This window comes from Nasonia vitripennis (genome assembly GCF_009193385.2).
Source record: "Nasonia vitripennis strain AsymCx chromosome 4 unlocalized genomic scaffold, Nvit_psr_1.1 chr4_random0003, whole genome shotgun sequence".
NCBI lineage: Eukaryota > Metazoa > Arthropoda > Insecta > Hymenoptera > Pteromalidae > Nasonia > Nasonia vitripennis.
This window is the reverse complement of record NW_022279638.1, coordinates 858,545-870,902: the sequence shown is the minus strand read 5'-3', so window position 1 is coordinate 870,902 and position 12,358 is coordinate 858,545. Positions and strand designations below refer to the sequence as shown.

The 12,358-nt window shown below is 40.4% G+C and overlaps 1 protein-coding gene across 4 annotated transcripts in view; it reads right to left on the bottom strand.

The window, feature by feature from the left end:
- LOC100113956 (syndetin) overlaps window positions 1–12,358 on the bottom strand; it is a 272,371-nt gene that overhangs the window by 18,834 nt on the left and 241,179 nt on the right. The window lies entirely within an intron of this gene.

Here is a 12,358-nt window from a genome sequence, read left to right as displayed (position 1 = left end):
GTATGTTTATATTAAAATCACCTATTATAATGTGGTTTTTAACCTTTCTTTTTTGTTCTAAGTAAGTTTTGAAATTCTGATTAAATTGTGTGCACCTCAGTCCATGCGATCTATATAGAGAAGAGATGTCTAGTTGTTTATTGTTATTTAAGGTAATAATAGTATTTAATATTTTAAGTTTACTTATTTCTATCGTCTCGTTAGTGTGCTTTACATTCTCTTTTACTAGACCACAACACCATCATTTTTATTAATATCTCCATGATTGTAATATAACTTATAATCTTTAAGTCTATAATACTGGTAATGAAATAACTTAAGTAAATTACTCACGGCCTAGAAGCAAGCATTACCTGAATGGAGTCTCTTGTTTATTTCGACATTAATCTCGTTTCTATCATTTATGGTCGTACCCAGATACCTGAATTCGCTAACCTTTTCCATAGTAAAATTCCCACCTCTGAGATCTCCCTCCCCTCTGCAGATGCCTAGTTTATCCACAATCATGTACTTTGTTTTTGATTCACTCACTTCTAACCCTGTATACTCCGCCGCTTTTATGAGGATTTCCGCGTTTCTTGCTACCGTTTCCCTACACTCCCCCAGTATATCCAAATCATCTGCGTAGCCTAGTATCTGTGTTGTTCCATTAAGCGTTGCGCCCAGCTGGCTAACCTGCATTTTTCTAACGACATACTTTAACGTTAAGTTGGACAGCACCGTAGAGAGCCCATCCCCTTGTTTTAAACCATCACGTATCGTGAAGGGTTCTGATACATTACCGCCTACTCGGACCTTTCCCGTACTTCCGTTCAGACATATTTGAATTAATCTCACGAGTTTTTTTGATACACCGAGAAGTACTAGAATTTGATACATTTTGCTTCGCTTAATAGAATCGTACGCTTTTTTAAAATCTATAAATAGTTGGTGTATGGTTTCGCAAAATTCCCACTTTTTCTCTAACAACTGACTTATGGTAAACATTTGATCGCTCGTCGATCTGTTGCGCCGAAATCCGCACTGATAATCCTACTATATCTTCCGCGAATGGAGTGAGTCTAGCTTGTATTACGTTTGACAGAACTTGGTAGCACGTTGCTAAAAGTGAGATACCCCTATAGCTATTGCAGTCTGTCTTATCCCCCTTTTTAAAAATCGGTATAATGATAGATTACTTCCAATTATCGGGTATTGTTTTATTTTTCCAGATGGCACATACTAGTTTATAGATTTTAAAAGTAAGCTCGACGCCCCCATATTTGAGTAACTCAGCTGGTATAGAGTCATTTCACGCTGCTTTGTTGTTTTTTAGTTTTTTAATCGCGGCCTCTACTTCTTGGTAGCTCGGTTCCTCCACTGGAGTTCAGCAGTGTAAATTCCGTCCTCTATTTCTTCACTATTTTCGTGCACGTTTAATAATTTATCGAAATAGTTTTTCCACAGCGACAGTAATTCGTTGTTATTTGTTACGAGGTCCCCGTTATCATCCTTCATCAATTGCGCTCTACTCCTGAAACTTACTGTTTGTTTCTATTCTCCTAATAAGATTCTTTTGATACTCACGCTTCTTATTTCTGTAGATCGCACCCGCCTGTTTCCTTACGTTAGAATACTCTTCTACGGTCCTATTGGTTCTATTGTATAAGCTATCTAATTTAGCATTTTTGCGCCTTTCAAACCAGAGTTCGCACTCTTCGTCAAACCATGGTTTGCTTTTTGGCTTTTTCTTTTTACCCAGTACTTTGTTCGCGGCCTATTTTACCGTTTTTTCGATGTACCCCCCATAAGCTATTCGGTTCGTCATTGCTCTCCGGCGATGTGTTTGCTTCTTCAAATGCCTGAAACCTGTTTTTAATTTCTATCTGGTGCCTAATTCGTTCTGTTCTATCTCTGTAGCTTTTCAATATCGAAACTTTTTACCTTGTATATTCGCTTACTATTTTGATTCGCTACTAATCTAGTTCTTAATTTGGCTACTACTAGGAAGTGGTCCGAGTCGCTATCTTCCCCTCTATGAGCCCTTACGTCGAGAACGTTATTATGACGTCTTTTTTCAATGAGAAAATGATCAATTTGGTTTTGCGTGGCCCCGTCCGCCGATTTCCACGTTGCTTTGTGTATGTCCTTGTGCTTAAAACACGTAGTTTTGATTATAAGATCTTTTGCTGCCGCGAAATTTATGACCCTAATACCGTTATCATTGGTGGCTTCGTGCAGGCTTTCCTTCCCTACAGTAGGCCTAAACATTTCCTCCCTACCTATTTTAGCATTGAAATCGCCTAATACTATTCTTGTGTCGTAAGACGCGAACTTATCAATTACCTGCTCTAAAGTTTTGTAATAGAGATCCTTAGCTTCTTCTTCTTTGTCCTCCGTAGGACAGTGTACATTAATAAATACATATATACCAGTCACCTTCGATGATGATGTACGAGAGCCTATCATTGACGGATTTGAAACTTTTAACTGAATGTATGATGCTTTTGCTTATGAGAAATCCGGTGCCTAGGGATCCCCCGCTCCCGGCCCCAAACAGGTACGTGAAGTTACTCGTGAAAGGACAGTGTCAACTCGTCGTCAGACATACTACGGTTTCATTCTCGCATCCTAAAGCCCCCCTGCAAGGCAGCGCGCCTTCGCTTCGTAAGACCAGGTGACGAATCACTTTACACATCCCCTTTCGGGTCAGTTGTCATCGCTCCGGCATCCTCCTCGGCAGATTAGGAGATAGATTAAGAGATAAGAGATAATGTGAAGTGTTTTTTGTTGTGGTGCTTGCGTAGTGTTTCTAGATGAATGCGTTCGACGGTGTGGGCTCATCACACTCACGCCTGTTCCTATCGGCTGTCCGCGACTGCTTATTCAATTTATTCGCAGCTAACCGAAAGATAGGCGAAATGAAACAAACGGAGCCCATGGAGGCAGAAGTGATAGAAAAGGTAAACGATGGGCTGTTTCCCACACACCCCATCAGACCTCAGGCCGAAAGAACGAATGTGCCGATAGACGAGATACCCCCTATCACCGAGGGCGAGCTTATCGCGGCAACCTCATCCCTGAAAAGCGGCAGAGCACCAGGACTGGATGGTATTCCAGCGGAAATGCTGAAAGTCGTCGCAATCTAACGGCCGGAGCTGCTACTGGAAATGTACAATCTATGCCTGATACAGGGTGTATTCAGCTCGAGATGGAAAAGGGCAAGATTAGTCCTTGTCGAAAAACCGAGAAAAGAAGCGGACGCGGACACTTCTTATAGACCATTGAATCTATTGGATACAATTGGAAAGACGGAGGCGTGATGCTTGTGGGATACGCAGACGACGTAGCCGCGGTTATAACGACACGTAACGCGGACATCGCGCAAGCGAAACTAAACGCGATTATGAGTAGAGTGCTATGGTGGATGTTGAAGCACGGCTTGACTTTAGCGCTTAATAAGATCGAAATAGTCCTCCTGACAGGAAAGCGCATACCTACCATCATACCGATGAAGGTAGGCGGCGAGGCTATAACGACGAAACCATCAGCAAAGTATCTAGAGGTAACTCTAGACACGAAGCTGAACTACGGAGAACATCTAAATCGCGTCTGTAAAAAAGTCATGACTAGGATAGGTCAGCTTAGCCGACTCATGGCCAACGTGCGCGGGCCTAGGCCAACAGTCAGACGGCTACTCATGGCGACCACCAACTATTATACGGAGCAGAGATGTGGGCCGACGCGATGAGTATGAATAAGTATCGGAACAAGATAACGGCTGTACAGCGAAGGAGGGGCCCTTAGAATAGCATGTACCTACCGGACGGTCGCGGCCGAGGCATCGATGGTAATCGCGGGGGTAATCCCCGTGGATCTTCTTGCGACTGAACGCAAGCGGATCTACGAGGGTCGCTTAGCGTCGAATAGCATCTCGATCGCCGCGGAAGAAAGAGAAAAAACAATGCGCAATTGGCAGACTAGGTGGACCGAATGTCCAAAGGCTAGGTGGACTAGGATCCTTATTAAAGATGTATGCCCGTGGGTGGACAGGAAGTAGGGGGAGGTTAACTTTTACCTTACCCAGTTTCTCTCCGGTCACGGATACTTTAGAAGCTACCTGTTCGCGATGAACAGGGTGGCATCACCGGGGTGTAAGTACTGCGGTGACGAACGGGACGACGTGAGACACACGTTTTTTGACTGCCCACGCTGGGCCGAGAAACGTAGAGTACTGGAGTTGACGATAGGGGCGTTCACGCCCGAGACTGTAGCTGAAACGATGCTTGTTAGTAAGCAGAACTGGGATGAGATATAGGCGTACGTGGAGACGGTTCTACGCGCGAAGAACAATGACGGTTGCTTGATGCAAGATTAGTTGTCGGCTAGAATAGCTTAAGACAGGCGACCCCCCGAAGGAATGCGAAAGCGGTTACCGGGGGGGGGGGGGGGGGGTTCGCGGCCTTCTGAGAGCGGGAGTTATAGTGAGTATGCTAATAATCCTCCATGCGGATATGATCTGATTTTATCAAGATACCTATTTGTGAATGAGAAATGACGACTGCTCTATATATTTACGCATATCACAAGACGTAATCTGCAGATTTGGTTTGGATAAAAAGGATGCTGCGAATAATCGTCTGTGCATATATGATCATATTTTATTATGCCTAACTATGATTTTCAACAAAAATATTGATAAAAACTACCTTTGATATGATACACGAGTATGCCATTCACAAAATGCTCAAATCAAATAAAAAATGTTAGGACCGTTAAGTTAGCCGCAACAAGTGTTAGGACCGTGAGGTTGCCCGCACAGCTATACAGAGATGAAAATTGCTTTGCCATCGGTTTTCTGCATGCTCGCTCACATGTAGTTTTAAGTGTCTAGGTGTAGAAGTAATTCGAGGGCGGTGTCTATGTGTATAGCGTAACCGGATACGGGGTCTAGGTAGTTCTTACTTCTTCTTACTAGGTGTAGAAATTATTCAAGGGAAGTGTATCAGAACAATCAGTGATTTCATGTTAGTGATAAAAATGTTACAATAAAACCATGATCAAAAGATGCTGAAGATGCTTATATTTTATTTTTAGGAGAAATGTGAAATACCTAAAAAAATGTACTAAAAAGGACTAAAATCTCAAAAAATTAACTTGTAAAAAAGTTAAAGGTCAGGCGAGTTTGACATATTCCGCAACGAAATAACAGATAAAAATGAACTGAGATCAATCAACCAAAGTCCAGTTTATTATTTTTAATCATAATGCAGCAACAAAATTTTTCTAGGTCAATAAAGGGTTTACTTAACTTAAGTTAAATTAAGTTATATACTGATCAATTAGAAAAACGCTTAAGATACTTACTACGTAACTTGCTATGACCGTTTCATTTTGTTCATGGTGAACAACTAAAATTTTCTCTTTATGTATTAGAACGTCATAAAAACACCATAAGTACAATGAAACGGTCATGGCAAGTTAAGTAGTAAGTATCTTGAGAGTTGTTCCTAATTGATCAGTATATAATTTAACCTTTAGTTAAGTAAGCCCTTTATTGACCAAAATAAATTTTGTTGCTTCATTATGATTAAATATAATAAACTTGACTCTAAACACGAATTTTGCGAAGGCAACGGTCTCCGAGGTACCCGGTGCTCATGTTGGTCAGTATAATTGTCGTCTCCTAGGATTATCTTGAGTATAACACCATATCCGTGTTTAATGGCCCCAGAAATCCCTGAGTAACGTATTTAACTTAATTACTATTAAATTCTGGTCGTGTAATTCATTCCCCGCAAAACTCTAGGAGACGACGTTTATACTGACCATCCTGGGCACCAGGTACCTCAGAGACCGTTGCCCTCGCAAAACTCGTGTTTAGCGACCTTGAAAACCCCCGCGTATGATGCAGCAGATGATGTTGCAGCAGAGGTGGATTTAGTCCTCACTTTGGGACCCTTGGCGTTGTCGTTGTCTGCACATGAGCGACAAGCAATAATCTGCTTGTCGTTCACCACGATAGCATTGACGTTGACGGTGTTCTGGCACTTAACGTGTTGGTACAGATCACAATATTCACATTTTTTGGGGTCTTTGTGCTGTATAGGTTGTCTACAGAGAGAGATAGAGAGAGAGAGAGAGAGAGAGAGAGAGAGAGAGAGAGAGAGAGAATAGAGGGAGAGAGAGCGAGAATAGAGGGAGGGCAAAAGGAGGGATAGTGATGGGAATAAAACAAGAACTAGCAAAAAATGTAGAAATAAAAGAATGGAATTACGGGATAAGTATACAAAACATTGACATAGGAGGGAGCGAGAAAATGAATCTGATAACTTGCTACAATAATGTGGGCATGAGTAAAATAGGTAAGGACCTAAAAGAAATTAATAGAGGGGAGAGAGTGGTGCTAATAGGAGACTTCAATGCCAGGATAGGGGAATTGCCAGGGAAAGGAGAACAATACGGAGAAAACAAAAGGGAATCAAAAGACAAAATGTTAAATGCAGAGGGGAAAAACTTCTGAAAATATGCGATGAAATAGGCTTAAAAATTAGAAACGGGATGACGAAAGGGGATGAGGAGGGGCGGAGAACTTATACGGGGGAGGACACAGGATCGGTGATAGATTTAGTACTAGAAATAGAAACAGAAAAGGAAAGTATAATAGAAGAAATGGAGGTAGAAAAAAGAATAGAATCAGACGACCTACTAATAGCTTTCTTAATCAAAAGAAGGGAATGGGTGGGAGGGACGGCTGAGAAAGAGGAGCATTAAGTAAACAAGAAACTCAAATGGAAAGGGAAAAGGGGAGCGGAATATAGGCAAATAATGGGAGAAAGATGGAAAGAGTCGGAATCAAAAAAGGGAAGTAGCCAGGAAAAATGATATAACTCAAAAAAAGAAATAGAGGAGGTAGCAGATACGTTAAATTTATGGGTAGATACTGAAGAAATGAGAATAAAATCTATAGAGAATATGTGGCAAAAGTAAAAGAAAAGAAAAAAAAATATTCAAAGCATTAAAGAAATGGCTGGAAATGAAAGAGTATAGGGATAAGACGGAGCTGAAAAAAGAGAGAGCAACACTAAGAAAAATAAGGGAGGAGAAAAAAAGACAGGAAATCGAAAAGAGGCGGGCTAAGGTAGAAAAATGCAAAAATATAGCAAAATTTTGGGAGGCTGTCAGGAGATATAGGCCAAGAAAAAAGGGGGTAGGGAGGCAATAGAGAAGAAATAATGGGAAGATCACTTTAAGAAACTGTTAGGAGGAATTAAGAAGCAGGTAATAGAAGAAGGATCAGAAAAACAAACAGGAGTAGAGGGAGGTAGTGGAACTGAATAAAGAAATAACGTCATGGGAACTAAAACAGGTAACAGAAGAGATGAAAAATAAAAAAGCTTCAGGGGAAGATGGGATAACGATAGAGTTTTTAAGAGTGCTCCCAATAAAGTTAGGATAGCAGGGCTAACGGATATAATGAATGATATATTAAAGAAAGGAAAATTACTAAAAGGATGGGAAACAGCTAGGATTTACCCAATATTCAAGGAGGGAAAAGAAGATAAAGAACTACAGGGGAGTGTCGATGCTGGACGCGGGATACAAGGTTCTGACGAATATTATAGCAAGCAGGTTAAACGAATGGTTAGAATTACATAGAAAAATAAAGGAAAGCCAGGCAGGATTTATAGGAAGGAGGGGAACGAGCGACCATCTTTGTACACTAAATAGTATAATAGGAAATAAGGTAAATAGAAAAAGGGGGAAAATTGTACGCTACATTGACAGATTTCAAGACGGCGTTTGATTCGGTAAATAGAAAGCTACTGTTAGAAAAGGAAGAGAAAAAGGGAATCAAGGGGAAAATTTTAAATTTAATAAAGGGAATATATAGAGAGACTAAAACGAGGTTATAGTGGGAAGAGAGACAACGGAGAGCTTTAGGTCGGGAAAAGGGGCGAGGAAGGGCTGCCCGCCAAGCCCGTCATTATTTAGCATATACATAGAGGATCTGGAAGAAAAATGGGAAAAGAGAAACGAGGGAGGTACGGTGATAAGTGGGGTAAACATTTTCTGTCTCAAGTTTGCGGATGATGTGATTGCACTAGCGGACACAATGGAGGGACTACAAAGCATGTTAAATGATTTAGAGAGTTACTTTAAAGGGAACAGTATGACACTAAATACAAAGAAAACAAAAATAATCTGTTTTAAGAAAGGAGAAAGAAGGAATAGGAGAGACAAATGGGTATATGAAGGGACAGAACTAGAAATAGTGAAAGAGTATAAATATTTAGGCCAGTGGATCACGCCAGCTCGTACGGGGTTCATGTAAAAAGATTAGCTAGAAAAGTAAGAAGAGCAACAAATATGGTGTGGGGAATATAGAAAAGGGCAAAAATAGGGAGTTTGAAAAGAAGAACTTACCTGTTGGAGTCTATAGTGAAATTTAGCTGCTTGTATGGAGCAGAAATATGGGGATGGGGTAGGAGAGAAGAGATAGAGAAAGTACAGAATAGGTACATGAAGATGGGAATGGGAATAAATAATAATACGAGGGACTGGGAAAAAATAGAAAAGTCAAACTACTGTCCAGATTATAAAAACTGGAAAGAAGTTTTACGAAAGGAAATATACTGGGAAAATAAGGAAATAAGCGGCTTTGTAAAGGAACAATGGGCAAGACTGAGATGTGGGAACATAGGTAGGGAAAAATGCAAAGGTTTCAAAAATAATAAATGTAGGGTATATGGGGAAAAAGAAGAAACATTGGGTCACATATGGATCTGTATGGAAGGAAAGGATGAAGAAGAGGAATGAATAAAGGAAGTAGATAAAAAAAAACTAACAGAAGAGGAAGGAGAGAATGTGAGGGAACTAGGAAAGATAATAAAAGGAAAGCAAAACGAAAAAACATGCATGTTTGCGCACCAGTTTGAAAAAATAGCTAGAGTAAGGGGCAGTAGGCGAAAAGATGATGCGAGCGAGAGGGGAGAAAAGGGTTAGGAAACGAATCGTACAGAAGATCGATTAAGAAAATAAAACAGTAGGAAAAGGCGAGAAAAAAGAAAATATGATATAATATGTAACATAATGTAACATAATGTATGTAAAATATGTAAATGAAAACACGTAAACAGATGTAAAATCTATACAGGAATAAAGAATATTTAATTTACATGGTGATGAACGCAATATAAGTGATTTGTCGCTGTCAGCCACAGACAGCGTAGCACAAATTTTGTGGACGACATGAGAAAGCAGTGGTCGACAAAGACAAGCCGCAACCGTACACAGGCTTATAGGATTCGGACTCTGCAATGGTATATTGTTATGATACAAGTGCTTTTAATAAAAAGGAATGATAAGAAAGTAAAAGGATTACAAGATTCACGAAGACAGAGGAAAGGGAAGGTTTAGTCAGAAAAGATGTAAAAGGAAGTAAGAGAAAACATAGAAGAGTGAGTCTTCAAAAAAAAATATATATAAACTATGATATACTATGAGTTCAAGTGTTTGGTTCATGTAAGAGTAAATCTTTACTAAATTCAGATTTAAAGTCAATACAAAAAGTGTGGAAAATGTTATTATTCCAAAAATTTAGTCTAGGCGTAGTGTAGAATATAGTATATTCAACGAATATAGACTCATATAAGCCAACGGTTCTGGGTTAAAATAGGGGGACGAAAGCTTGGGTAACAAACTGTTAGTTCTGTTACCCAACCGCTCCGCGCCGCCACCTATGAATTTCCTACATCTCGGCGCGCATATGAGCACGCACCAGTAGACGATTCAGCATTCATGCAGTATATTATGTAAAATACACTTTTTAACAATAATGGCAGTAAATAAATGATAAAATGATTAATGAGTGTGTAAGGAGACTTTTCAGAAGTATTGGTTGTGGCAACCATATTTTTCTGATTAGGAAAAAGCCACAAAAACGCAGCTCCTGTCCTTTTCCCGCTCGATTCCGCTGTGTAAACAACGCGAAGATAGCTTAACCGCAGTCTCCGTGTTTCTTGGTCATCCTAGTCCACAATTAGGCCAAGCTGTAGAGCATTTTTACATGACATAATTGGTTGCAGCGAACCGATTGTGCGATCATGTAAAGGATGATAAGCAGATGAAGAGGTATATGTTTTTCACTAGCATTTCCGTTCCTTATTGTTAGTTATTAACAATTTATTGCAAAAAACGGGATTTTGGTCTTTTTTTGCTTAAAACTTTTAAACTAAAGGCGCTATCAGAATGACTCCAAGAGATAATTTGTAGAGAATAGAAATATCTACAAAATGACAGGTCAAACGCCTCAATCGAATGATAAAGTCCTGAGATAATAAGGAAAATTAGGCGTTTTTTTGAAAATTCATAGCTTTGTCATTTTTTGAGCTGAAGCGCTAAAATTTTAGGAACAAATAGGCATTATAATATTCTTTACATGTGCTAAAGTAAGGTGCTGTCGAATTATTAGTTTGCTCAAAATTGCGATTCAAAGTTTGCGGTGCGTCTTTTTCCGGCAGGTCTGTATGCTGTACCGAAGGCCGATTGAAATTTCAAGAAAAGGGTCGAAAAGTTGACATCAAGCACTACAAAACGTAGTTATCAGTTTTTGATTAAGTGCCTGGAAGCATGCGAAAAACCGTCGTAAAGTTCGCGAAAATCGGCCGAGCGCGCGCTCGCTGTCGAGTGATGGGGGACGGAGCAGCGCCGGAGGAGAGGCGTAAATATAGTAATAGGCGAGCGCAGCGCGCACATTGCATATCTTTGTATTAACATTTCTCAGCATCTACTGTAGCTATTTGAATGATTTTTTTTTATTTTGGGGTAATGAAACCAGAGGAATCCGATACTTTGGTCTTTTTTCAAAAAAAAATCATTACAAAAGGTACAGTTAAATGTTTTTGGTAAACTCTCTCTTCCTATTTGAAACGGATGCACTGCTCATCGGTATGTGATTCCTCTGGTACCATTACCTAAAACTCAAAAAAAAAATCATTTAAATAGCTATAGTAGATGCTGAGAAATGTTAATGCAAAGATAGGCAACGTACGCACCGCGCGCGCCTATTACTATTGTAACGGTTTATCTTTGCCCAAGAGACTGGATAATCAGTAGGTTCCAGGATCTGGATAGGGGAAAGGAGGAAAAAAGAGTCTGTTTTTATATTCTTAACAATAACAAAATATATTTCTTAGTTAAACAATAGCATTTGGAATCAGTTTTTAAATCCCGGCTGAAACAGAAAACAATTATGCGTCTCGTTAAAAATACTTCGCCTTTACAAGTGGAATTGTTTAAACTAACGCAGTTAACAATTTACAAGAATATATACGCGCTTTCGTTACAATAATGATTCGGTGTACGCGGCTGCGGTGTGTCGGTTCGGTAGCGGTATCACGGGTCGGTGGCGGATTTTGTGGTTAGAAATTCATTCGGTACAGTGGAGTCGTGTGCGCACGGCTACACCGAGCCGAATATGTCGTGTAACAACGATTTCGACCGCTCTGTGTTCGCACAGGAATGGCCGGGATAGTGTCACGGTGTTTTGAGGTTATCCCTCGGATTTGTGGGGTCGTGAGCGCACGGCTTCACAAATCTTCGTCGCTCGTCTCGTTCTTCTCTTTATCCTGAGTGCACACAGAGATGAAGCAAGTCATGAGATGTCGGCGTAAGGCTGGCTTTGGAGGTTAGAAATTAACCTTTGTTTCACTAGGACGTGAGCGCACGACCGGGCGAATCGCCGGCGGAACTATTGTCACTCCCTCAACCCTGTGGGCTCACAGTGGCAGAGGGAGGCAGCAATATGTCGGAATGTAGGTTAGGATTTTACGGTGGCACCGGGTATCGGGTCTATATTTATATACTAGCGACGTGTAAATGTGTGAATTTATGAGAAGATCTCGAAGTTTTGCATGTTTACATTTTTTATGTAGGCGAAAATTCATTCGCGTCGCTGTGCGTTTAACTCCATATAAAAAAAATTTCTCACTTCTTCGCCGATTTGTTTTGATCGTGCCCGGCGCAGTGCTTTCGGTTTTTCTATAGCGATTGTGTCCACAGACTTAAGGTCTGTGTGCATAGGAGTCGACCTAGCGTAGTTCCTAGACCTTAGTGATGTTTACGCATGAGTCTACAGTAACGGCTTGTTTGGTCGCAACTTATCAGTTTACCCTGAATATGTCTTAAACTCTACAAATTCGCTTATTCTCGCCATAATCTAACTTTAAACTAAAATATAATATTCTAATTTTATTCTATAAACGAAATTTCTACCTTCGTCGACTTCTTCGGAGCTACTCCCGATTCCTTCGTCGGTAGTGCGCCATCGTAGTCTTTGTGCCTGGTGCCTGTTGAGCCTTCGCCTCTGGCTCTTTTT